General features: G+C 43.8%; 1 protein-coding gene across 1 annotated transcript in view; it reads left to right on the forward strand.

Moving 5' to 3' along the window:
- The first annotated feature begins 490 nt into the window (after positions 1 to 490).
- The window catches only part of daam2 (dishevelled associated activator of morphogenesis 2), a 357408-nt gene continuing 333884 nt past the window's right edge, over positions 491 to 24014 (forward strand). The window contains exon 1 of the mRNA XM_041187923.1: positions 491 to 697. The gene's annotated coding sequence lies outside the window, so the exon portion shown is untranslated. The remainder of the gene's footprint in view (positions 698 to 24014) is intronic.

Here is a 24014-nt window from a genome sequence, read left to right on the forward strand (position 1 = left end):
AGATTGCTTCTTGATTGGCAAGAGGATCGACGGTTACAGGAAGAAGGCGGGAGAATGGGGTTGAGAAACTTACCAGCCATGTTTGAATGGCGGAACAGACTCGATGGGCCAAATGGCCTAATTTCTGCTCCTCTGTCTTATGGTCTTATGGTGAAACCCTTTTTTTTTAAACTCGCATCCATTGAAAGTCGCCACACTAAATCAAAATCAATGGAAAGGGCAATGAAACTCTCTGAACATTTTTTTAACACGACGGCTTCAGATATAGCAACAGAAACAAAAGGAACTACGACTCCCCAAATGCCTCGCTGCATCTCTTGGAAACAGAAACCTCCTAACCAATTGGCCAGCACCACTGCTCAGCTCCATTTAGTATCTTGGTTTGTGTTTGGTTGCGACGGTAGAGTGACGTGTGAAGCCTGTTTGAAGGGGACTAAAAAAGTGAAAACAAATCAGTGTCAGTGAGTGAGCTGGGAGGACGCGAGTGGTAGCAACCGGCGCACAGGCTCAATCTGAAAAGTGGAAGCTTTTACAACCAAAATGTGTTCTTCCTCTCACTACTTCTAACAGACTTCCAAGGATCTATCTAATTTAAAAAAAAATTCCCCCCTCTCCTTCTGCTCTCCTTCTCTTGGAAATCTGGGTGACTTGTCCTGCAGACAGAAAAGGGAAAGAAATCAATAGAAATGCTTTGAGTGTAAGTACTTACATTATATGAAATGCAAACTCCTGCACTGTTTCTTTTTAAAAGGGACATCAGCGAGCCTACCCCTCTCGTGGTAACATTTTCATGTAAAAGTTTGTGACAATACGGATTTACTTTTCGCGGATCCTACTGGCAAACGGACCGCTGGAGAGGGATTGCAAAAGAGTGTATTTACTCCCTGTGGAAAAATCTTCTTTTCTTTTGGGAAGGGTAAAGTTGCGGGGTCGTTGTATCTAATGTACTGAGAAACCATTCATTTATTTCAGAGCCAGTGGCATGGGTTTGCAATTTAAAAACGTTTGCGTGAGATGTGTACCTCATTCTCAGACATAATGTGGAGAAACAACACATTTGAGTTGCAGTGTTTTTGCTCTTCCGTATGGGTTATTCATTTCCCACGATTTTGAGAAGAAAGATGGCCTAAGAATTATTTTCTCCTACTTGGGACATTTGTTAACCTTTTAATCTCCCTGTAAATCAAATCAAGGGGGGCGGGCTTTACAATAACTGGAACTGGGTGCGAGGAGCGAAGAACGAAGTGTGTGTTGGGTGGGTGGCTGAGGGTGCTACTATCTATTAATGTGTAACTATGGATTATGTACTAGCGAGATCCACTGCCTATTCTGCAGACAGACCCCTTTTGAAAATGAGAACATGACATTAATGTGGACGCTGAAATCAGCCCATCTAATTCTGCCCATTCCTGCCTCAACGCGCAAGCTACTTTCTACCCAACTGTAACTCCAAAGCCTTTGTATCACTTCGATTGTATCAGATTCTGAGTGGTTACAAATCGAATTACGCATTTGCTTTAACTTGTACTTTGTGTTGACAGATTAAGACATGCGTCTAACAGATATTTTATTCAATTTGCAACATTTGCTTACTGCCTGTGTTTTTTTTACTGTTGATTTCAGCAGTGCTGACTTGCAAATCTACGCACTGCAATATAAACTTTCTGAAAGCCTAGGTTACCTGCTTTCCTCCCTTAAGACGATCCTTAAACTAAGCTTTTGGTCATCTGACCTAATGTCTCCTTATGTGGCTGGATGTCATACTTTGTCTTATAATGCCCCCGTGCAGCACCTTGGGGCGTTTCATGAACTTAAAGGTGCTATATAAAGATCTGTTGTTGTTGTAGCAGCACTGGACTGCTCTTTAAAGTTTTGCAGTTTCCCTCCTCACGAATGGGCCTATCTGGTCCCATGGAGAGCCGTCTCCTCGCTGTAATAATGGTGATGGTGTCATCTGCTCCTAACCCTTAATCTAATAGTGAAAGTCTTAACGCTTGTGGTTACAAAGAACTTGCCTCCCTATCCCTGACCTCCTCCCACCCACCCCCCCGCCCCACCCCACCCCATGGTAAAAATCTCATCTGTCCTAACACTTGACCTGACTGTAAAGAACTCGCTTTTCTGAGCGTGACCCGCGCGCCCGATCCTTGTAGATCAAAAGATTTGTCTTCCCTCCCCATGCCCTTGCCATCCACCCTGGTAGTAAAAGGTCCCTTCGGCTGCCGTCCAGAAGGTGCCAATACATCCCCATCGCGCTCATGTCAACCGATGCCGGGGGACCAGATGTAAAATCTAACCCTCCGGAAGGACATCACGCTTTGAATAGAGTTATTTGTCGGGGACGCAGTGGATGAACCGAGCTGGCTTCATGATAAACCACCGCCCCCACCCCCCCCCCCCTTCCCGGTTTTGAGCTGGTCCCAGGGCTGTGGGAGGGGGACATTTGTGGGGGTGGGGGGGGGGGGTGGTTTGGGGATGGTATTGAGTGTTGTGTTGTGGATGAGTCCCAGTAACGGCGCAGGGGTGGACTGGCGGGATGTATCGGCGATCGCTGTACTGGTGGGGAGATGTGTGTGGCGGGAGGGGGAATGGGGTGTTGTAATGTCGGTCCCAGCCCGTTCAGAGAGCGGGTGTACTGCGGGTCCCAGTACTGACGGGGATTGAACAGGAGGAAGGTGGGGACCATGTTGCAGGTCCCAGTATCAGGTTGGGGGCTGTATTACGGCTTTGCAGTACGGATGGGGGAGTTGAGGGGGGATTGGGGGTGTTGTGGTTAGAAGTGCGCAGAGCTTGAAGCTGACAGGTGTCACTGTAGCGGAGAGGGCGTGGAGAGAGTGGAATGGGTGTGACATGGGCTGTTCCTGCCGGCTTTGACCAGAATCCAGCGCCTTGGCTGCCGCTTTCTGCCTCTCCAGCAAGGATTAGCGAGCGGTCCTCATCCCGCAAGGGTGAGGGTGGGTGGAGGAGATGGGGCAAACTAAGGAATTGGATGAGGGGAAAGGACACCGTGGTGTGAGAGAGAGAGGTGGTAGCGGATCACACATCGATGCCCTTTCCCCAGTCAGCCTGCACGCTTTCGGCAATTGGGGAATGACATTTAAAAATAAGAGTGTTTTTGATTCGTTTGAAGTTAGCCAGAAGTTCCAGGGTTAGGTCGATTTGCTGCTTAGATACTTCTTTATGTTAACTCTTTGTATGCGGGGCGCTGTGCGCGCCAGATTTCCATTCCGATTCTGAGCGTGCTTCTGTGTAACGAGCGCAAAGGGGCCAATAATAATTATATATAGAATATATATATGTGTGTGTTTGTGTGTAACCAAACGAATCCCCAGTGAGTAAGCGACACGGAAAGGGCAGTGTCCCAGTGCGATAAATTATATCCCTGCCTTTTTACTGCCATTAAGCAAAGCAATAATGGGACCCTGATTTATGAGTACAGGCTAAACAGCGACGGTACAGCCTATGTAACTGATAGCCATCTGGCCATCTCCAAGGGGAACATTGTCTCCAATTACTAGTGTTTATAAACACCTTTAAAACGCTTCTCCTCCTCCCCTACCCCCGCCTCCTCTTTTGTCCCGTTCCAATGTTCTATTTAGTTTTGTGCGGGGACTGCAGTAGCCTCTTGAGTTGCGGCCAGAATTGTCCTGATGTGCGCAATGATTTTCTTTGGCACCTTCAATTTTGCCGCAACGTCAAAGCTTCCCCAAGCTCTCGCGGGGGTGGGGGTGTGGTGGTGCTGTGTGGAAGCGCAGTTCGACAGACCGTGCTTTCAAACTAGCCGGAGAGTTAACCCCAGACCCTTTCGATTTGAATTCTATAACTCAAAAGTAGCCAGCATGCAGAAAGCTATTAAACATCAACCCCATTGAATTCGGGATCCTGCGTTTTAAAATAGCCAGTACACCAGGGTGAATCTCTCCGGCTGTGAATTGGGATTCTGTGTCTTTGTAATGGGCAGCGCATGGAGAAATCGATCCTGATTGATTTGGGGATTCTGTGTTTTTAAAGGATGGAATGTTCAGAGTTAATTCCAGTCCCAGTGATTTTTGTGGTTTTAAGGCATTTAGTACATAGGGTTAATTGCAGTTTGATTTTGAGATTCTGTTTCTAAAGTACCCAGTACACAGAGGGTTAACTCCAATCCTGTTGGAATTGGGATTACGTGGTCCCCAGCCCACCATGAGTTAATGACTCACAGTTCAGGCGAAGGAAGACTCCTATGTCATTCTTCCACACATGCCTGTATTAGCCCATTGATTCTGTTTAGTACAGTCCTGTCTACCCAGGATACAAAGGGTTAATTAATGCCCATTTCCGTCAGAATCGTGCTTTACACTTGGCGTGTGCCAGTTTAGTAACATGGTTTCCTATCTCACCTCCCTCCCTTCCAGACAGTGAACTTTGATGTAAAATGCTGATCCGATTAACCGCTTCAACCCCAGAAGCTCCACAAATTTGCAACCATCTGCACCACCACACCCCCCGACACACACACACACACACCACCCCCTCTCTCAGACCCATGTGGTCCGACCGCATTTTCCTTTGTGCGACGCGCCAGTTTCTGTTATTGAATCATTCGAAACAGATTGTCTCTCTGCACAGAAAAGGCAACCGAACTCCGACTGGAGAGCCCAAGGAGGAGTAAGCGGCCTCCAGTGAAGCAAAGCTCATCGCTTTGAATACATTTGTTCGCTTTTTATGACAACCCGACAGCATTCATTAATTCTTGATTTCTCCTGATGCCAGCCCGCGAATGGCTCGCTTCATTGAATACGATTTCCAAATTTACAACGGCAGGGTTTCAACCAGCAACCCCCTTGGTTGCCAAGGATGTTAGGCAGCATTGTATGTGTAATATGAAAGTGATGCAGCCTGACAGTGAGGTCTCTCTTGTCGAGGTGATTGGTGTCTGCCTTTTTGCCCTTTCAGCAGAAAAAAGCAACCCCCAAGCCCACAAGAGGTAATTGATCCGCGCGGCTCTCTCAAGCGTTGACAAGTGGAGTGTCTTCCTGCACCCTTTCGCTCTCAAACATAATACAAAGGGGTTATTCAACCGCCAGGGGAACTGGTGCTATCACAGAGAAAAAAAGGACATACTGATGGAGATGCCAATTCCCTGTGCACGGAGAACAGTAATCCTGAAAATCCCATGCAATTAAAACCTGACAACAGATAAAAACAGTCCTCCCGTACAGTATAGACAGCATCGCTGGTTTCTGTTGTTACACAGGGGAGAAAATGGACAGTATTGCAGAATGTAATTCTCCAAACTCCCATCATAATCCTGGAATCTCCTGCGTAATGTAAATGGAATTTGACTTATTCAGTCAGTGCAAATCAGTGTCTGTGATTAGAAGTGATCATGGGGAGGGGAACTAATCGTTGGTGCTATTGGCACACAAAAATACAACCGATTTTAGGAGGTAGTGCCGAATCGGATATTATTCTGTTTTTGCTCGCTACTTACAACGGGAGGTCTGACTGATTCAATACTTTAGTAAAAAAAAAGTAAGATTTTCCCAAACAATTTTACATGCTTTGTGATTCATGTTTTAAGAGACAAGAGAACTTAAAAAAAAACTTCTGAGGATATGGGCGACTCTGGCAAGTCCACAATTTGCTCCACGTGCCTAGTTGCTCGAAGAATGAGATGGTGGACATTCGCCTTGAACCACTGCAGTCCTCGCGGTGCTGTTGAAATGGTGTTAGGTAGGGAATTCCAGGATATTGAATAGTTGAAATCAATCAATCAATCGCCCGCCAGTAAGTAAGTAACCTGCTCCGTGTTAGTGCGTGGGTTTCACAGCAGTTCCTGACTGGCTCCATGAAGCTCATTCACCCCACTGGTACAGCAATTATGGTCCTGGTGCTTTTCGCCCCCCCAATCCTCCCGATCTTTCCACCCACAGAATCCATGTATGAGAAACGGGGGCTGGGGCTGGATCTGGATTCTATCCTGTTCTGCACCAACAGAAGTTCCTATCGCTTCCAATCCCGCCCCGAGGCTGTGCTTCATAGAAACAATAAATACAATGCAACATGCTTTTTTTTTGTTTTAAGCGCGGCCCATCTTGGCAAGGGCACAGCAATTACAAAATCCTTACAGCCCCAGTGTCCTTCAGGGCAATTTATGACTTAATAGCTGCAAAAGAAAACAAGTGGCAGGAGATGAGGAATGATGTCATCCTCTTTCACGCTCCCGGTTAGATCGTCACATCAGTTCACAAGTGCTTTGTGGGGTCAGACCTAGATGGCCCTTGCCATTCAGTGTCCTGTTCAGACATCTTGGCAGCGGTGTTTGACATGGGGGGTGGGGGGGGGTATCTGTCACTGTGGAGTTGGCTGACGAAGGTGAAGTGAGGGGGGGAGGCGCTGCGTTTTCGCAATTGACTTCGACTGCTCTCATTTTCTTTGCAGCTGCTCCACTCTCTTGCCTTCCGCCCCCAACACCACCCCACCCACCCCCCTCCTCCCGCCGACACGAGCGATGTTTTAGGCAGCGTTTCAGCTGGACTCCAAACCCATTTTCCATTGTGTAGCGAGACCCAGTGTGAGACTCCTTTCAAGAGCATAGAGGATTTCTTTCTTTGCTGAGTTTAAAGCCAGAGCAGAAAGATGTCCTTGTTACAAGACAGCCTCATCATTGCATACAAAACTTGTAACAATTCGTCTGAAAAATTACGTTGCTTATAGATATATTTGCATTTATTGTGGGAAATGGATCCCTGGGAGTGATTACAGACTGGAATCTAATCGAGGGGTTCAGATGGTTTATATATAGAATAATGGATACCTTGGAGTGATTGCAGACTGGAATCTAATCGAGAGGTTCAGATGGTTTATATATAGAATAAAGGATACCTGGGAGTGATTGCAGACTGGAATCTAATTGAGGGGTTCAGATGGTTTATATATAGGATAATGGATACCTGGGGGTGATTACAGACTGAAATCTAATCAAGGGGTTCAGATGGTTTATATATAGAATAATGGACACCTGGGAGTGATTGCAGACTGGAATCTAATCGAGGGGTTCAGATGGTTTATATATAGAATAAAGAATACCTGGGAGTGATTACAGACTGTAATCTAATCGAGGGGTTCAGTTGGTTTACATATAGAATAAAGGAAACCTGGGAGTGATTACAGACTAGAATCTAATTGAAGGGTTCAGATGGTTTATATATAGAATAATGGATACCTGGGGGTGATTACAGACTGAAATCTACTCAAGGGGTTCAGATGGTTTATATATAGAATAATGGATAGCTTGGAGTGATTGCAGACTGGAATCTAATCGAGGGGTTCAGATGGTCTATATATAGAATAAAGAATACCCGGGAGTGATTACAGACTGGAATCTAATCGAGGGGTTCAGATGGTTTATATATAGGATAATGGATACCTGAGAGTGATTACAGACTGTAATCTAATCGAGGGGTTCAGATGGTTTATATATAGAATAAAGGAAACCTGGGAGTGATTGCAGACTGGAATCTAATTGAAGGGTTCAGATGGTTTATATATAGAATAATAGATACCTGGGAGTGATTGTTAACTGGAATCTAATCGAGGGTTTCTACATAGAATTAAGAATACCTGGGAGTGATTGCAGACTGGAATCTAATCGATGGGTTCAGATGGTTTATATATAGAATAAAGAATACCTGGGAGTGATTACAGATTGGAATCTAATCATTCAGATGGAGAGGTTTATGCTGTCTTTATTACGTAAATAAGGAAGACCATATAGCAGTGAAAATTTCACCCCCAGGTGTCATCATTGTAACCTGTGCTTATTTATGATTTGCCTATTACTGCTCTGAGTATCGCCTGTGTGAATATGCATGATAAGTTTTATTTTTGTCCAACAAGCTCTTCCTCTGTTCTGAATTTTTGCTGTGTTAAATGCACCATCTTCAACTTTGATTAATTTTTTTACAGAATTAGAACGTTTTGGTTCTACTCTTACTAACAGGCTTCTAATGCCAAGTTTGGCTTCACCTGTCGAAGTAGACTCACTTTGTCTTATATGCTCCATTTTATAAGAAATAAAAGTATGAACTTACATTTATAAGGCACCTTTCACAATTACAGGATTTCCCAAAACACTTTACAGCCAAAAGAAGTATCTTTTGAAGTGTATTTGCTGTTACGATGTAGGGAAATGCAGCAATCAGTCTGTGCACATTAGGACACTAGAAAGAAAAATGAAATTAGGAACCAGATAACTTGCTTTCAGTGATGCTAGTCGAGGGATAAATATTGGCCAGGAAGTACTACCCTGTTCTATTCTGAGTATAGCTATTGGATATTTCATATTTGCCTCAGAAAGCAGATGGGGCTCCGGTTTATTATTTCTTCTGAAAAACAGCCCTTGTGGCTCAGTATTGGGCTCAAGTACGGACCCAGATTATGTGCTCATGTTTCTGTAGTGGGACAAGTGAGCATTGACACTAATTCAAGGCTGAATACTTGCTGGTGTTCTGGAATCTGGAGTTTTGTTCCTGTTGTCAGTTTATCTGTTTTTTTTTAGTTATTGTACTCATTCTGACCCATTTCTTTACCTGTCTGAGCTACATGTTGGCTGCAGAGATGAAAGGAAGGAAGGAAAGGGAGATGAACAGCCTTCTTCTAGACTTTATCCAAAACTACTTTAACTTTACTTTGGGAGGTGCAGTAGGTCACACCATGAAGTCAGTCTCACTCAATACCTTCCCACTACACAGTGGCTTAGACTGGGCATCTGGAAATTGTTGCGTAGGCCATCCAAGAATGAGGAAGAGTCCTACCATTGACCACTGTGTGTTATGGCTCCAATACCCACACTTTCAAAAGCAAATCAAGGTTACTACTTTGTAAATGTTTTTCTTCTAAATATTACTGGGGAGTGTTATAGGAACACAAGAACACACTCCTAATTTTTCCCCCAGCAATGTGAGATAGGTTATATTGCTGTTCAGGGCATTTTGGCAGTCATGTTGGAAGTGACCCAACTGGGGATATAAACCAGTGTTCTCTATGCCAGTGCTTACAAGGTCTTCCCTGTCCTCCTTTTCATTCAATGCTTGATTAAAAAAAAAATCAGCTACTGTTGAGTCACTGAGCAAAACATTTTTGTTTAACTAGCTCCAGTTACCAGCTGTGGAACACCTGATGGCTGCAGATGTGTGAGACTCCTGTTTGAAATTTAAACCATGGCTTAAAGGATTCACAGCCTAAAAGCAGAGGAACATTTAGGAAAAGCAAAATGCCATTAAGTTTAGCTAGCCTGTCACTTATTGATAGATGAGAACCACCTACCTGTTTTCTTACCAGATTCCTCACTACATTTTCTCCAGGAGTACATCTAATTTTCTCTTGAAACCATGATCCTGTTCACTTTAATAGTCTTTATTGGTAACTTCTTCATTCAGTCCAAAAAAGGAACATGCATTTAAATACATTTTTTAAATCACATCCTCAGGATATCCTGAAGCACTACAATACTTTTTATATTCATGTGAGCCCTGCCCGAAGGCAGATCCTTACTCATTTGACGGCTGCTGTTTTGCCCTGAGCTGTTTTCTTGGCAGTTTTTTGTCAGTGGTGGTTTGCCATTGTCTTCCATACTCGGGGGCAAGATGAGGAGGCAGGCCCCAAGTCTATCTCAGCTGGAACAGGAATCAAGCCCACACTGTTGGTGTTATTTTGATTCACACATCAGCCTTCTAGCCAACTGAACCAATCAGCCCTTCCTCTTCTAATATCTAAGAGCCAGTTTTCCAAAAGTGTGCTTTTGTTGCAGAGCCTCACACATGAATAGCTCAAATTGAGAAACCATGAGCTTGCTTCCATGATTTCAAGTTCATTAACATGAATGGATGTAAACCCATGGGAGCTTGCCTGAAATTTCCTGATTTGAGATCCCAATGGTTGAGGGCCCATGTAAAGGACATGCATTTGGAAAATTGACCCTGTATTCTATTACCCTTTGAGTAGAAAGCTCCACCTGAGTACTTTTCTATTGCTTACTCCCCTAACTTTTGAACTCATTTTTAATAACGGTGTTCCACAGAAGTTACTTGTAAAAGCAGAAACATTTACTGGGCTGGTTAAATGGCTATGTTTTGCACTTGGACAAACCTTAAGTTTTCCTCCCTCTTGGCATTTCCGATTGATTGGCTAAGATGCAGCAGTTGAAAATAAAGAACAGCATTGGGTTTGAACTGTCACCAATTCAACACTGCCCAACAAGGCACATGTTTGGGAAGTTTGTAAAGTATCCTGGGAAATGTAGTGGTTCACTGAAGAAATTCCCAGAAAATAGTTGAAAAGCCAAATGGTATGATCCTGTACAGGCATAGGGAAATTTTCCAAAAGGAAAATACTACAGAAGCCGGAAATCTGAAATAAAAATGGAAGATACTGAAAATACTCGGCAGCATCTGTGGAGAAAGATCAATGACCTTTCGTCAGAGTCTCCAGTTTAGTTGACGCTTGCGATGTTGAGGATATTTTCACAGATGCTATGTTGAACTTCTTTACTAATGGCCCCTGTGGGAAGGGGGGAGATTTTTTTGTGCAATTTGGATTACAGTATCATAATACTGTTTATAAAGAACTACGATTTCACTGAAAGAAAATCTTTCCTCCACACAAATGCTCTTTTCTTTCATTTTTTTTGTAAAACAAAGCCTTGCATTTAAATAGCACCTTCTATTACCTCACAATGTCCCAAAGCACTTGACAGCCAATGAAGCTTTTGAAGTGTGGACAATTTAGTAATGTAGCAAAAGTGGCAGCCAATTTGTGCAGGCAAACACCCACAAAAGTAGTGCAATAAATGTAATGGTTCACTGAAGAAATTCCCAGGAAACAGTTGAAAAGCCAATTGGTATGATCCTGTACTGTCCAGATCATTTGCTTTGGCATGTTTGCTGGGGGTATATATTTGCCAGGACACTGGAAGAACTCCTCTGCTGTTCTTTAAATGGTGGCCATGAAATTTTTTACATCCATCTGCAAGGGCAGATATGCCTCAGTTTAATGTTTCATTTAAAAGACAGCACCTCTGAGAGTGCAGCATCCCCTCAGTGCTGCACTGGAGTATTAGCCTTGGATTATGTGCTCAAATCTCTGGAGTGGGACTTGAACTTTCTAAATCAGCAGTAAGGGGGGGGCTACCGCTGAGCCAAGGCTAATACCTCCCCTGACATTCAATGAGCATCCTGTGGGTTTCCACTGACCAGAAACTGAACTGGACCAGCCATATAATTATTGTGACTGCAAATCAGAAACTGCGAATTCCGCAGCGAGTAACTCACCTCCTGACTCCCCAAAGATGTCCACCATCTACAGGCACATGGGGAGGTAATGGCATAGTGATATTGCTGCTGGACTAGAAATCCAGAGACCCAGGATAATGCTCTGGGGACCCAGCTTCGAATCCCACCATGGCAGATTTAATAAAAATCTGGAATGAAAAGTCTAATGATGACCATGAAGACATTGTCAATCCTTGTAAGGACCGCTAATGCCCTATACAGAAGGAAATCTGCCAGCCTTACCTGGACTGGCCTACATTTGACTCTTAAATGCCCTCTGAACAAGGGCGCAGTTAGGAATGGGTAATAAATACTGGCCTGGCCAGTGATGCCCATGAATGAATATAAAAATAATGTGTGTGATGGAATGAATACTTGCCACTTATCTAGAAGAGTGCAGCTCCACTAACACTCAAGAAGCTCAACATCAGCCAAGACAAAGCAGCCAGCTTGATTGGCACCCCACCTTAAACATTCACTCCCCCATAACCAGCATGCAGTAGCAGCAATGTGTATACTGTACAAGGTGAATTGAAGCAACTTGCCAAGGCTCCTTTGACAGCACCTGCCAAACCATTACCACCTAGAGGGCAGCATGGAAACCGCCTGCAAGTTCTCCTCCACATCATGCACCATCCTGGCTTGGAAATATATCACCTTCACTGTCACTGGAACTCGAAAGGAATTCCCACTCTAACGGCACTATGTATACGTACAGTAGGTGATCCAAAGAACCTAAGATTTCTGGTACACATATTGATATTAAAGGGAATCTAAATATTAGGCAAATACATATGGCACTAAGGGTGAGAAATTTGTTATATAGCACTGATCCTAGGGATGCACACTAACATTGAGTCACAGGGGAAGGCAGCACCATGGGTGCAGTCTGTGAGACGTTCTTCATTGATATAAATGAACCATGCTACATGGATGAATTTCTTGCCCTAAATGTTCAGATTACATCAAAACCAAAAATAATGCTCAACCATTTTATGCTTTGGCTTTCATGATCAATGAGATGAACTGATTTACTTTCGTAAACAAAGTATCAGTTATTTTCTTTGTACAGCTATACACTGCGAACTAACTCATGCTACTAATGTTCCCCATGAGCAGGAAGAACCCTGAGGCATACAAAATGTTTATCCATTTCCAGGATTCTGTAATCTTTGCCTAGGACTAACACACAGCTGTCCAGACTGCCCCTTTCCCAAGAGGCGGCGTCCAGACTGCCCCTTTCCCAAGAGGCGGTGTCCAGACTGCCCCTTTCCCAAGAGGCGGCATCCAGACTCCTCGATTTCCAAGCCTAACAGAGCAAAATCCTGGATGGCAACCTGCAAGTGTGCACATTCACCTATTCCTCCATAACACATTGGATGTTGGGTTTTTTTCAATTTGAGAATATGTGCATCAGCATTGCCCCTACCCAACGCTTCATGAGCCTGCTTCAGATAATTCCATGGATCTGTTATTTGTTTCACCCCAAACAGGAATTAAAGTCATATAATTCCATTTATTTGTAAACTTGATCACTTTATTCCCTTTTTTGGCATCTTTCATTCAAACTTTGTGCATAGTTTCAGGGTCCAGTGCTTTGAAAGAGGCTGGTGTAGGGCAAGGTCTGATGACATTGCTGAATCTTGGATACAGGTCCACATTCTCTGAATACCCTGCCTGTTTTCCTCTAAAAGAGATAATATTCTATAACAGATAATTACTTCAGAGTCCTTGGAAAGCCTGTCTAGTCTGTAAAGCTTTCTACAAACATTTTTTAAACAGCCTTTTGCAACCAGTGTTTACACTTACAATGCTTGGTGGGAGCAGTTATAACCTTTATTACTTGCTGTAAGCCTTCCTGCTTTAAATGATTTGTCCATTGTTAGAAAATGAGCAAGTCGGCAAGATGTGCGAAACAGATCCATTGTGAATGATGACAGTGGCTCCAGTGACTGGAGTATCACAGGAACCCCAGAAGTAATCAGTTCTGATACTTTATTATCGTGCATTTAGGCAGATGTAATGTTATGGGCTGGTTCCTAGTAAGTGGTCCATGTATTGAAAGCAGGCATAACAAGAAAATGCTGGCTCAAGATAAAACAAACCTGGTTTTCTACACGGCTGGATTTAGTTCTGGTGCATACTCTAATAAGTTTCTTTTATAAAACCAAAATATTGCGGATGCTGGAAATCTGAAACGAAAACAGAAAGCGCTTTAAGCACTCAGCAGGTCTGGCAGCATCTGTGGAGGGACAAATAGAGTTAACGTATCGAGTTGAATATGACTCATCTTCAGAACTGACGGAGGGTAGAAATGTGATGGGTATTATGCCGTTGAAAGCCGGGGCACCGGGAGGAAGAACAAAAGGTAAAGCCTGGGGTAGGGTAGAGGATGGGAGAGATTAAATGACAAAAGATGTCATGGAACAAAAGGCAAAGGTAATGGTTGTAGAGTAAAGGGTTAACATCAGAAGCACATGATGTTGATTTAACGATGATGTACCATCACATGATTGAGCGACAGAGATCTGGAGGGAGAAGTTCCAACCTTATGCAGAGTTCTCAATATGTACGTAGTAGTTGTAAATAAAGAGTAATGGTTTTAACAAACTACAGTCTTGAGCAGCTTACTTTGGGAGAATAGACAAGCCCCAAAGAACCCAGTCTATACCCAGAACACACAACAAAACAATGTTTGTAGTAACCATTCTCATACTTGATGAGTCCCCGAGGTACATGTGGTGTAGTGATGGTGGTACATACATTGTAGTACTTGGGTGATGCCATTCTTTAGGGGTACCCCTTGTTTTGTTAAAGAGTTTCAATAGTACCAGTGTGGTCAGAAGAACTTGGGACATGAATGGCTTTTGTTATATGCACAGTGCTGTCCTGTAGATTGCATGTAATAGCAACAAATTAAGATGACTACCCTGTCTAGTGCTTTGAGTGGCTTTGGAATATGGCAGCGTTTTTGGTTTGTTTTCAGAAGGTCCAGCACAATTCAAGGAAGGTGACTACTTCTGTAGAACCTACAATGATCGCATTTGGTGTTTGTGAAGGTAGAATCTTATATCAGAATGGTTAGTAAATATTTTTGTTTTTTAAAAAAACTATGGAACCTGGGGTCCAGAATCCTTGGCTGAATGAAGCATTTCTCCCCCCTGTCTGTAACTTCCGCTCCCTGTAGAATATGTGCCAGAATGCACATTTTTTTCTGAAATATAACTAATTCTGTAGCTACTGCAAACATCCTATAGCAGAGCTGGAGAAGCAGAATGTGCTGCAGTACAGTGACCCTGCGGGTACTTTTCTAGTGTGTATACACATATTCCTCCTCACACATAAGCAAATTAATATAGTCATGTCTCCTCTCCCAGAGAGCCAGACACTTCCTTTCCCCTCAACAGCTCTTTGCCTTGTATAAAGCATGTCAGATTGAACTTAAATTTCTATATCTGCCAATGCTCCTTTTGCATTCATAGCTAGGCTTCAAGGAAAACGTTGTTCAATAGACAATCGTCTCTCACACAGTCTCCCATCTCTTCACCTCAATCACAATCTTTCTTGTGTTTTCTACAGTTTGGCAGGAGGTAACAAGGCAAGTCCTTCATCCCACATTTCCTGCCTTCTACATCTCCATTGTGTTGAAGAAAGACTTTTTCATGGATATCCCAAAGCACTTTACAGCTATTTGAATTACATTGGAAGCGCGGTCGCTACTGTTTTGTTGGCAAACGTGGCAGCCAATTTGGACACAGCAAGGGGTGTAGCAGTGAGATGAGTTCTTGAGGAATGTATCAGATCGCAGAACTCCCTGGTCCCCTTCACATAGCATTATGGAACTCCAGCCTGTTTAGGCAGCCAGAGTGGTTGTTTAACACTGTAGACTAGAATGGATTGACTGCACCTGTTTATAGGGATAAAATGGGTATCCAAGGGCCCAATATGATCGGTGTTGTGCGGATCCTCAATCTATTCTAGAAGTGTGTTGCCTACAATGTTGTTTAAAGCTCTTGAATGATCAACCAGCTGCACACACACGACACAAGTTTTTAGTCGTCTGTATATGCTGCTGGCCACCACTCACGCCCCCCCCTAAGATTCTCCTTATGTTCCTCTTTGTACCTCCGAGAACTGGTAACTGGCGCCTAGCTGCAGCTTGTTGGTAATAAACAGATGAAGCCGCTGAACTAATTGGCCGTGCTGCTGCCACCAGCCTCTCGGGTGCTTGTGCTGCACTGATTCAGTCACCTCCAGCAAAGCAGCGTTGTCTCAGCACTGCACTGTGTCAGCCTCAATTAGTTGCTCAAGTTTCTGGAGAGGGGCTTGAACCCACGGAGAGTGCTATCAACTGAGCCATGGCTGACATTGGCTAAAATCACTTTTCACCAAGTGGCCTCATTTTATCCCCTGCAGACCCTCATAACTCTGGAGCACATTTAACCTCCTCAATCTTCCCCTCCCCCAGCAATCCATCAATATTTGAAAGTTAAGCTTGGCTGCACCTAATCAGCACTTCCTGAGTTATCTTTTCTTTTCAGCCCTGGTGATGTCAGGGTAATACGGGCCTTGAACTTTGATCTTGGTTTCTTAATTTTGTTTTTTTTAAATACTCAAGCAGTAGTTTAATGACTTAAGATGAGGTCACATCTGAATATTTACTAAGCAAGAACTCCAAGATTGCAAGCCAGAAACCCTTCAGCGAAATGCCTCATTAAATTGATAAATGAACATCAGGTTTACTTTTGCTCTGTAGCTTTTACCATTCAGATATGTTTCTTATATTTATCCTAGTTGAAGAGACAAAGCAGGTTTAAAAGATAGGGTAAATCAGTATCTAATTCAGGTGTTTAAGATGATTAAAGGAATTGCTATGGTAGATCAAAAGAAACTATTTCTGCTGATGGGTGAGGCCCAGAAAATGACCTGAAAATTAAAACGAGGCAATTCATGGAGAGATGTCAGGAAACCTGAAGGGTAGTAGAAATCTGGAACTCTATTCTCCACAAAGCTGCTGAGACTGGATGTCAACATAAGAACATAGGAATAAGTAGCAGGAGTAGGCCATTCAGCCCTTGGAGCCCACTCCACCATTCAATGAGATCATGTCTGATCTTCAATTGAATTCAATTGATTTTCAATTGAAAAAAGTCAAAACTGGGATTGGTAGATTTTTGTCAGGCAAGGGTATTGAAGGTTATGGAAATGAACTACAACACTGGCATTTAGCTGACAATGTGGAAAATTGCCCAGGTATGCCCTGTCCACAAAAGGGGGGACAAATCCAATCCGGCCAATTACCACCCTATAAGCAAAGTGATGGAAGGGGTCATCGACAGTGCTATCAAGCAACACTTACACAGCAATAACCTATTCACTGATGTTCCGCCAGGGCACACAGTTCCTGACCTCATTACAGCTTGGTCCAAACATGGACAAAAGAGATGAACTCAAGAGGTGAGGTGAGAGTGATGCCCTTCATATCAAGGCAGCATTTGACTGAGTGTGGCATCAAGGATCTCTACCAAAACTGGAGTCAATAGAAATCAGGGGAAAACTCTCCACTAGTTGGAGTCATACCTAGCACAAAGGAAGATGGTTTGAGGCCAATCATCTCAGTCCAGTAGTTCCACAGGATAGTGTCCTAGGCCCAGCCATCTTCAGCTCCTTCATCAATGACCTTCCCTATATCATAAGGTCAGAAGTGGGGATGTTCGCTGATGATTGCACAATGTTCATCACCATTTGTGATGACTCAGATTCTGAAGCAGTCCATGTCCATATGCGGCAAGACCTAGACAACATTCAGACCTGGGCTGACAAGTGGCAAGTAACCTTCGCACCACACAAGTGCCAGGCAATGACCATCTCCAACAAGAGCGAATTTTATCACATCCTCTTGACATTCAATGGCATTATCATTGCTGAATCCCCCATTATCAACTTCCTGAGGGTTACTATTGACCAGAAACTGAACTGGACTAGCCACATAAATACTGTGGCTGAAAAAGCAGGTCAGAGGCTGGGAATTTTGTGATGAGTAGCTCATCTCCTGACTCCCCAAAGTCTGTCCACCATCTACAAGGCACAAGTCAGGAGTGTGATGGAGTGAATACTCTCCACTTGCCTTGATGACTGCAGTTCCAACAATGCTCAAGAAGATTGACATCATCCAGGATAAAGCAGCCTGCTTGATTGGCATCCCATCCACAAACATTCACTCCCTCCATCACTGGCACATTGGCAGCAGTGGGTATGAGAAACAAGATGCACTGCAGGAACTGAGCAAGGCTCCTGCAACAGGATCTTCCAAACCCGCAACCCCTAGCACCTAGAAGGACAAGGGCATCAGATGCACGGGAACACCATCATCTGCAAGTTCTCCTCCAAGCCGCACACTTCACTGACTTGGAATATATTGCTGTTCTGTGAATGTCGCTGGGTCAAAATCAACCTGGAACTCCCTTGCTAATAGATCCATGAGTGTGCATGTGCCTGCAGCAGATGAACTGTAACAATTCAAATAAACACTCATCATTACCTTCTTAAGGGCAATTAGGCATGGGCAACAAATAGCGATGCTCACATCCCATGAAAGGACAAGAAAAAGATGGCATTAAGATACAGATCAGACTTGATCCAATTGAATGATGGAACTGGCTCAAAGGGTTGAATGGTCTATATGTGGGCTGTGTGTGGAGGGGCTACTTTATTAGTATTTATCATGCCCACTACTGTATATAACGCATAGTGGTACAGAGGCAAGTATTGTGTAACACATCTTCCCTCTGGAGACTCTGGTTTGGATCCAGCCCAAAGAAGGGAAACTGGGAAAATATTTTTATAAAAACCTTTAAAAAAATTATTAATCACAAATGAATTGAGCCTTTGTAACCTTGGTCCAGTCCCAGAGGTGCTTGAGTCTCAACAAAACGGCTTCTGTTTAAGTTAGGTTTTGGCAGCTACAGCTGTGAATAACTTAGGTGGAAAGTCTTGGGAATGGAAATGTGACACATTGGATGACGATGATTGGATAAGCTTCAAGCCCACATGCTGCTGCTGGCAAGCAATTAAAACTTAAACACATTAGTACTTGTCGCATCCCCGCACCACAATGCCCCCCAACTACCACCTCCAATGCTCCAATCCCACCCAGCTGTTTTTTTCCAGTTATTTTATTTTCTCCATCCTTGTGCTTTTATCATCCTTGTCCCTTCAAGTTGCCAAACACAGTTTCCCAGTGACCAAATCAAACTCTCCTATCAATGGTATTCTGGAACCAGCTGCCAGGAGATGTGCAAAGGCTGCCTGATGTATGAGCCCCCTGTCTCACTCGCTCTCTCTCTCTCTCTGTCTCTCTTCCCCCACCACCCCCACCACCACTTTTCAGCTTAGCTCCAACTTTTGTCTGTCAGTCATGGCTCAGAAGATAGCACTCTCGCCTCTGACCATTACCTCATTGCTATTCTTGGGACCTCGGTGTGTACAAATTGGCTGCCTTGTTTCCTGCATTACAACAGTCACAGCACTTCAAGAAATCACTTCGGGATGGCCTGATTCATGAAAGGCTCTATATAAATACAAGCTCTTTGTGTGCATGGAGCACTGCCTCATATCCAACATGGCACCTCACTACAGTGGTTGGAATATGGTCCATTAAACTCCCCATATAGGGGAATCACAGGCATCTGGTTTCCAAAATCTCTGTTTTTACTTGCAAGTGGGACTCTGGGGTGCTGCAGTTGTGCTACACATGTCTGCCCCCCCCCCCACTTCCCCTCCTAAAGACTGTAGGGGTGTGGGCTCATTCCACTGTTCTGTAACATTCCCAGTCAATGCTGTGTAGTTTTGGAGAGGTGGAAGCTAGTTAGCCTCAGCAGAGAAGACAAAGGATTTTAATTTTTAATGAAGGTTCTCCACCAGCCGCTCTCATGCATCTCTTGTTAATTAGCCAAGAACAACAATGTCAGTGGTTCGGATACCCATCATGTACTTGGATGCTGGTTGAGACACAAAGGCTGGTTAGGGGTTGTGGGAAGGATGGGCATGGTGAGGCAAAGGTGATTTTTCCTAATTAATTTTTTCTCCCTCCTTTCTTTGTGAAAGAAGTTACAATTATATAGAATCTTTCAGTACCATTCAGTATTTAGTTCCATTTGAGCTAGTTTTAGGGTTTGTCACTATTGTCAGTGCTAATTTGCAGGCAACAAAGACCCATAAGCAGTGAAGAAGACAAATGATCATTTAAGATTCCAGGATACTCATTGGACAGGAGAACTCTTTGCTCATCCTTCGACATCACCAGAAAATCTTTTACATATGCTTGAGAGGGCTCATGGGGTCTCTGTTTCATGTCTCATCCAAAAAGTAACATCTCTGACAATGCAGCACCTTCTCAGTGCTGCAATCAACCGTCAGCATAGGTTATTTGCTCAAGTCTTGAAAATGGGGTTTGAACCTACAACTTTTTCACTCATGGGGTGATAGTGCTACCAACTTAGTTAAGCTGATACCTGAACCTTCCCCCCTGCCATCCCCATCAGTTCCCCATCCCTCTACTGCCTTATTCAAATGGCTATGTGTGAGCTTGAAAGCATGTTCTCATCTAGTATCCACACATTTTCTAACCAGGGTTGCTGTTGATCTGGAGCCATAAGCAAATTTCACTTACCTAACCCAGCGATGCTGAAGCCTGCTGTGTGCCTGTATTGTCATCCTGGCTGAGATCAGTTAACATAGCACAGAACCTTTTGCAATTTTCTGGTTTATGCGACGCAACTGCTAAATTTTCTGATTGGAGGTAGGGTGAGTCTGGGTGGGAGGGTGAACTGTGAGGAGGATGCAGAGATGCTTCAGTGTGATTTGGATAAGCTGAGTGAGTGGGCAAATGCATGGCAGATGCAGTATAATGTGGATAAATGTGAGATTATCCATTTTGGTAGCAAAAACAGGAAGGAAGATTATTATCTGAATGGCTATAAATTGAGAGAGGGGAATGTGCAATGAGACCTGGGTGCCCTCGTACACCATTCACTGAAGATAAGCATGCAGGTGTAGGATTCAAGTACAGGAACAGGGATGTCTTGCTGCAATTATACAAGGCCTTGGTGAGACCACACCTGGAATATTGTGTGCAGTTTTGGTCTCCTTATCTGAGGAAGGATGTACTTGCTATAGAGGGAGTGCAGCGAAGGTTTACCTGACTGATTCCTGGGATGGCGGGACTGACATATATGGAGAGATTGAGTCGGTTAGGATTATATTCACTGGAGTTCAGAAGAATGAGGGGGGATCTCATAGAAACCTATAAAATTCTAACAGGACTAGACAGAGTAGATGCAGGAAGGATGTTCCCGATGGTGGTGGAGTCCAGAACCAGGGGTCACAGTCTGAGGATATGGGGTAGACCATTTAGAACTGAGATAAGGAGAAATTTCTTCACCCAGAGAGTGGTGAGCCTGTGGAATTCGTTACCACAGAAAGTAGTTGAGACCAAAACATTGTATGTTTTCAAGAAGGAGTTAGATGTAGCTCTTGAGGTGAAAGGGATCAAAGGGTATAGGGAGAAAGCGCGAGCAGGCTATTGAGTTGGATGATCAGCCATGATCTTAATGAATGATGGAGCAGGCTCGAAGGGCCGAATGGCCTACTTCTGCTCCTAGTTTCTATGTTTAAAAAATTCATCCATGGAATTTAGGTGTCACTGGGAAGGCCAATGTGTATTACAAATGGACAACTGGTGGTGGTGAATTGCCTTCTTGAACCATTGCTGTCCATGTGGTGTAGGCACACCCACAGTGCTGTTAGGGAGGGATTCCAGGATATTGACTCAGTGACAATGAAGGAATGGCAATATAGTTCCAAGTCTGGGTGATGTGTGACTTGGAGGGGAACTAGCAGTTGGTGTTCCCATGTGTCATGTCCTTTTTTCTTCTAGCCGGTAGAAGTCATAAGTTTTCGATGTGCTGCTAAAGAAGCCTTGGTGAGTTGCTGCAATGTCTTGTGTAATTAGGACATACTGCTGCTATGATGCACCAGTGTTGGAGGGAGTGAATGTTTAAGGTGTTAATGTTTAATATGAGATAGTCCATTCAGCCTGTTATGCCATTAAACCGTGAATGATTTTTACCTCGACCTCTTAAGCTACCTTACATGGAAGGGAACATATAATGTGGATTAGAAAGCCCAAAAGATTTGTTGGCAGAAAATGCTATGCATTGTGGCCATTTTTTATCAGTCATAAAACACACTAACTTTGCAGTGGAACAGCCAGAAAGGGCCCAGAATTTAATTTACCACTTTGTGTTCTGAGTGCACCTAAATGTTTCAGAAACAACAGCATGGAGCAGACAGCCAAAAGTAACCCGAGAGCAAGGAAACTTCCTGCAAAGCTGCAAAGAATGAAGAGTACGCTGCTCAGTGGGTGTGGAGCTGATGGAGTTAACTCAATCTTATAAAATGTCCACGTTGAGCCACCTGACACTAGAGCATTCCAGCAGCTGTACAAGTCTTTCTCTTGGCTCCTGTGCCAATGTACACTATTGACACTGGAGGAGAGAACTTCTCACCTGCCCATCCCAGCCAGAGCTGGTTAACGTTCCAGTTAGAAGTTGGAAAGAGATCTTTCAACTGACGGTTAGAAAGTTGCAAGCAATGGAAGGCTATATTTTTGGCGAATATTATGCTCACCAAGCACGAGGAATATTGGTACAAGGTCACTCAGTGCCGGCACCAGGCAATGGAAACCAAGGATAAGGCAGCTGTAGATCAAAAGTCTCTGTTTATGTCAGCTCTGAGTTAGTGTGAACTTGTTCACTCCTGTATCAGCTATCTTTGTGAAATCTCTGAGGAAGGTTGTCCAATTGTCTAGGAGTTATATTTGGTTTTGTTGGTGGACCCACACCCACTTAGAGTGGCATTGACCTCCTTTTGAAACACTTAGCAACTGAAAAATGAACTTTTGTTCCATCAGTCTGAACTAGATTCAAATCCAGGTCCCAGAGGTAAAAAAACTAAGTGTGATAACCCAGCCAGTCTCTCATACAATATCTGTCATAACGTTTGATTTGGTAAAAGTACATATTTTTTTCCTTTATTTTTTCATGAGATGTGGACATCATTGGCAAGGCCAGCATTTGTTGCACATCCCTAATTGGCCTTGAACTGAGTGGCTTGCTAGACCATTTCAGAGGGCGTATAAGAGTCAATTAGATTGCTGTGAGTTTGGAGTCACATGTAGGCCAGACCAGGTAAGGACAGCAGATTTCCCTCCCTAAAGGACGTTAGTGAATCAGATGGACTTTTACAACAATTGATGATAGTTCAAAACAAAAACAGAATTACCTGGAAAAACTCAGCAGGTCTGGCAGCATCGGCGGAGAAGAAAAGAGTTGACGTTTCGAGTCCTCATGACCCTTCGACAGAACAGTTCTGCTGAAGGGTCATGAGGACTCGAAACGTCAACTCTTTTCTTCTCCGCTGATGCTGCCAGACCTGCTGAGTTTTTCCAGGTAATTCTGTTTTTGTTTTGGATTTCCAGCATCCGCAGTTTTTTTGTTTTTATAATTGATGATAGTTGCCATGGTCACCATTACTGATCCTAGCTTTATATTTCTGATATATTCATTGAATTTAAATCCCATCAGCTTCCATGTTGGGATTTGAACCCATGTCCCCAGAGCTTGGGCTTCTGGATTACTAGTCCAGTGACATTACAACTATGGCATCGTCTCCCCATAAATGATATGATTTGTAGTGATATGATGTATAGTGATATGATAGTGGTTAAGTTGACCTGAACTAGAGTGAGCCATAGAACTTTATACAAGATCTTGCAATTTTGCAGCACATTAACCTGTGACCCAGAGAGATCTTAAAGCACCTCTGCTATAATGAATTACTTCAAAGTTCAGTGACTGTTATTATTTAGGCAACACAAGAACCATTTTGCACAGAGCAAGATCCCAGAAAGAACAAAGAAGTAGTGACCGTTAATATGATCAGGTTGGTCAAGGGGTGAGTTGGAAGAACTCCCTGACCTTTTTTGAATCATAATGTGGGATCTTTAATGTCCATCTGAACCACTACAACTGCCAGTTGTGGCTTTGGGTAATTTTTTTAAGCGCAGTACCTCTGACAATGCAGTACTCTCTCTGTATTGTACTGCCTCAGTTTTTGTGCCCATGTGCTGGAGTAACCCATGAGTCCACAACCTTCAGACCCAGAGGCTAGAATGTCATTTGGAGCAGGAGTGCTGTCCAAAAATGAGAAAGGAGTCAATATAGATCTAGGGCAGGATTTTCCCGTCGGCGAGTGGGGGGGCGGGGGGGCGGGGGGGGGGGTGTGGCGGGGCCTGCTCGCCGATGCGTAAAATGACGCACGGTGATGTCAGGCGGAACTCCCAACTCACCATGCCTCATTTAAATTTTCAGGAAGGCAGGCGCTCAGCAAAATCATGGGCGGGATGAGGGGTCATGTAGGTCTATAAAAATTTAATTCAAGTTTTTTAAATGGCTATGGACATGTCCAAGCTCATGTGACAGTGTCACATGAGGGGACATGTCAGGGATTTTTTTTTTCTATTTTTAATAATTTGTACAGTAGAGATGATCTCCCTGAGGCAGCACTTAGCCTCAGGGAGATGAGAGCGGTCCTTTGTGCGCAAGCGCGATAGAGCACACTCTCGGGTTTAGGGATTCCACC

This window comes from Carcharodon carcharias, chromosome 5, assembly GCF_017639515.1.
Source record: "Carcharodon carcharias isolate sCarCar2 chromosome 5, sCarCar2.pri, whole genome shotgun sequence".
In the NCBI taxonomy this organism is placed as follows: domain Eukaryota; kingdom Metazoa; phylum Chordata; class Chondrichthyes; order Lamniformes; family Lamnidae; genus Carcharodon; species Carcharodon carcharias.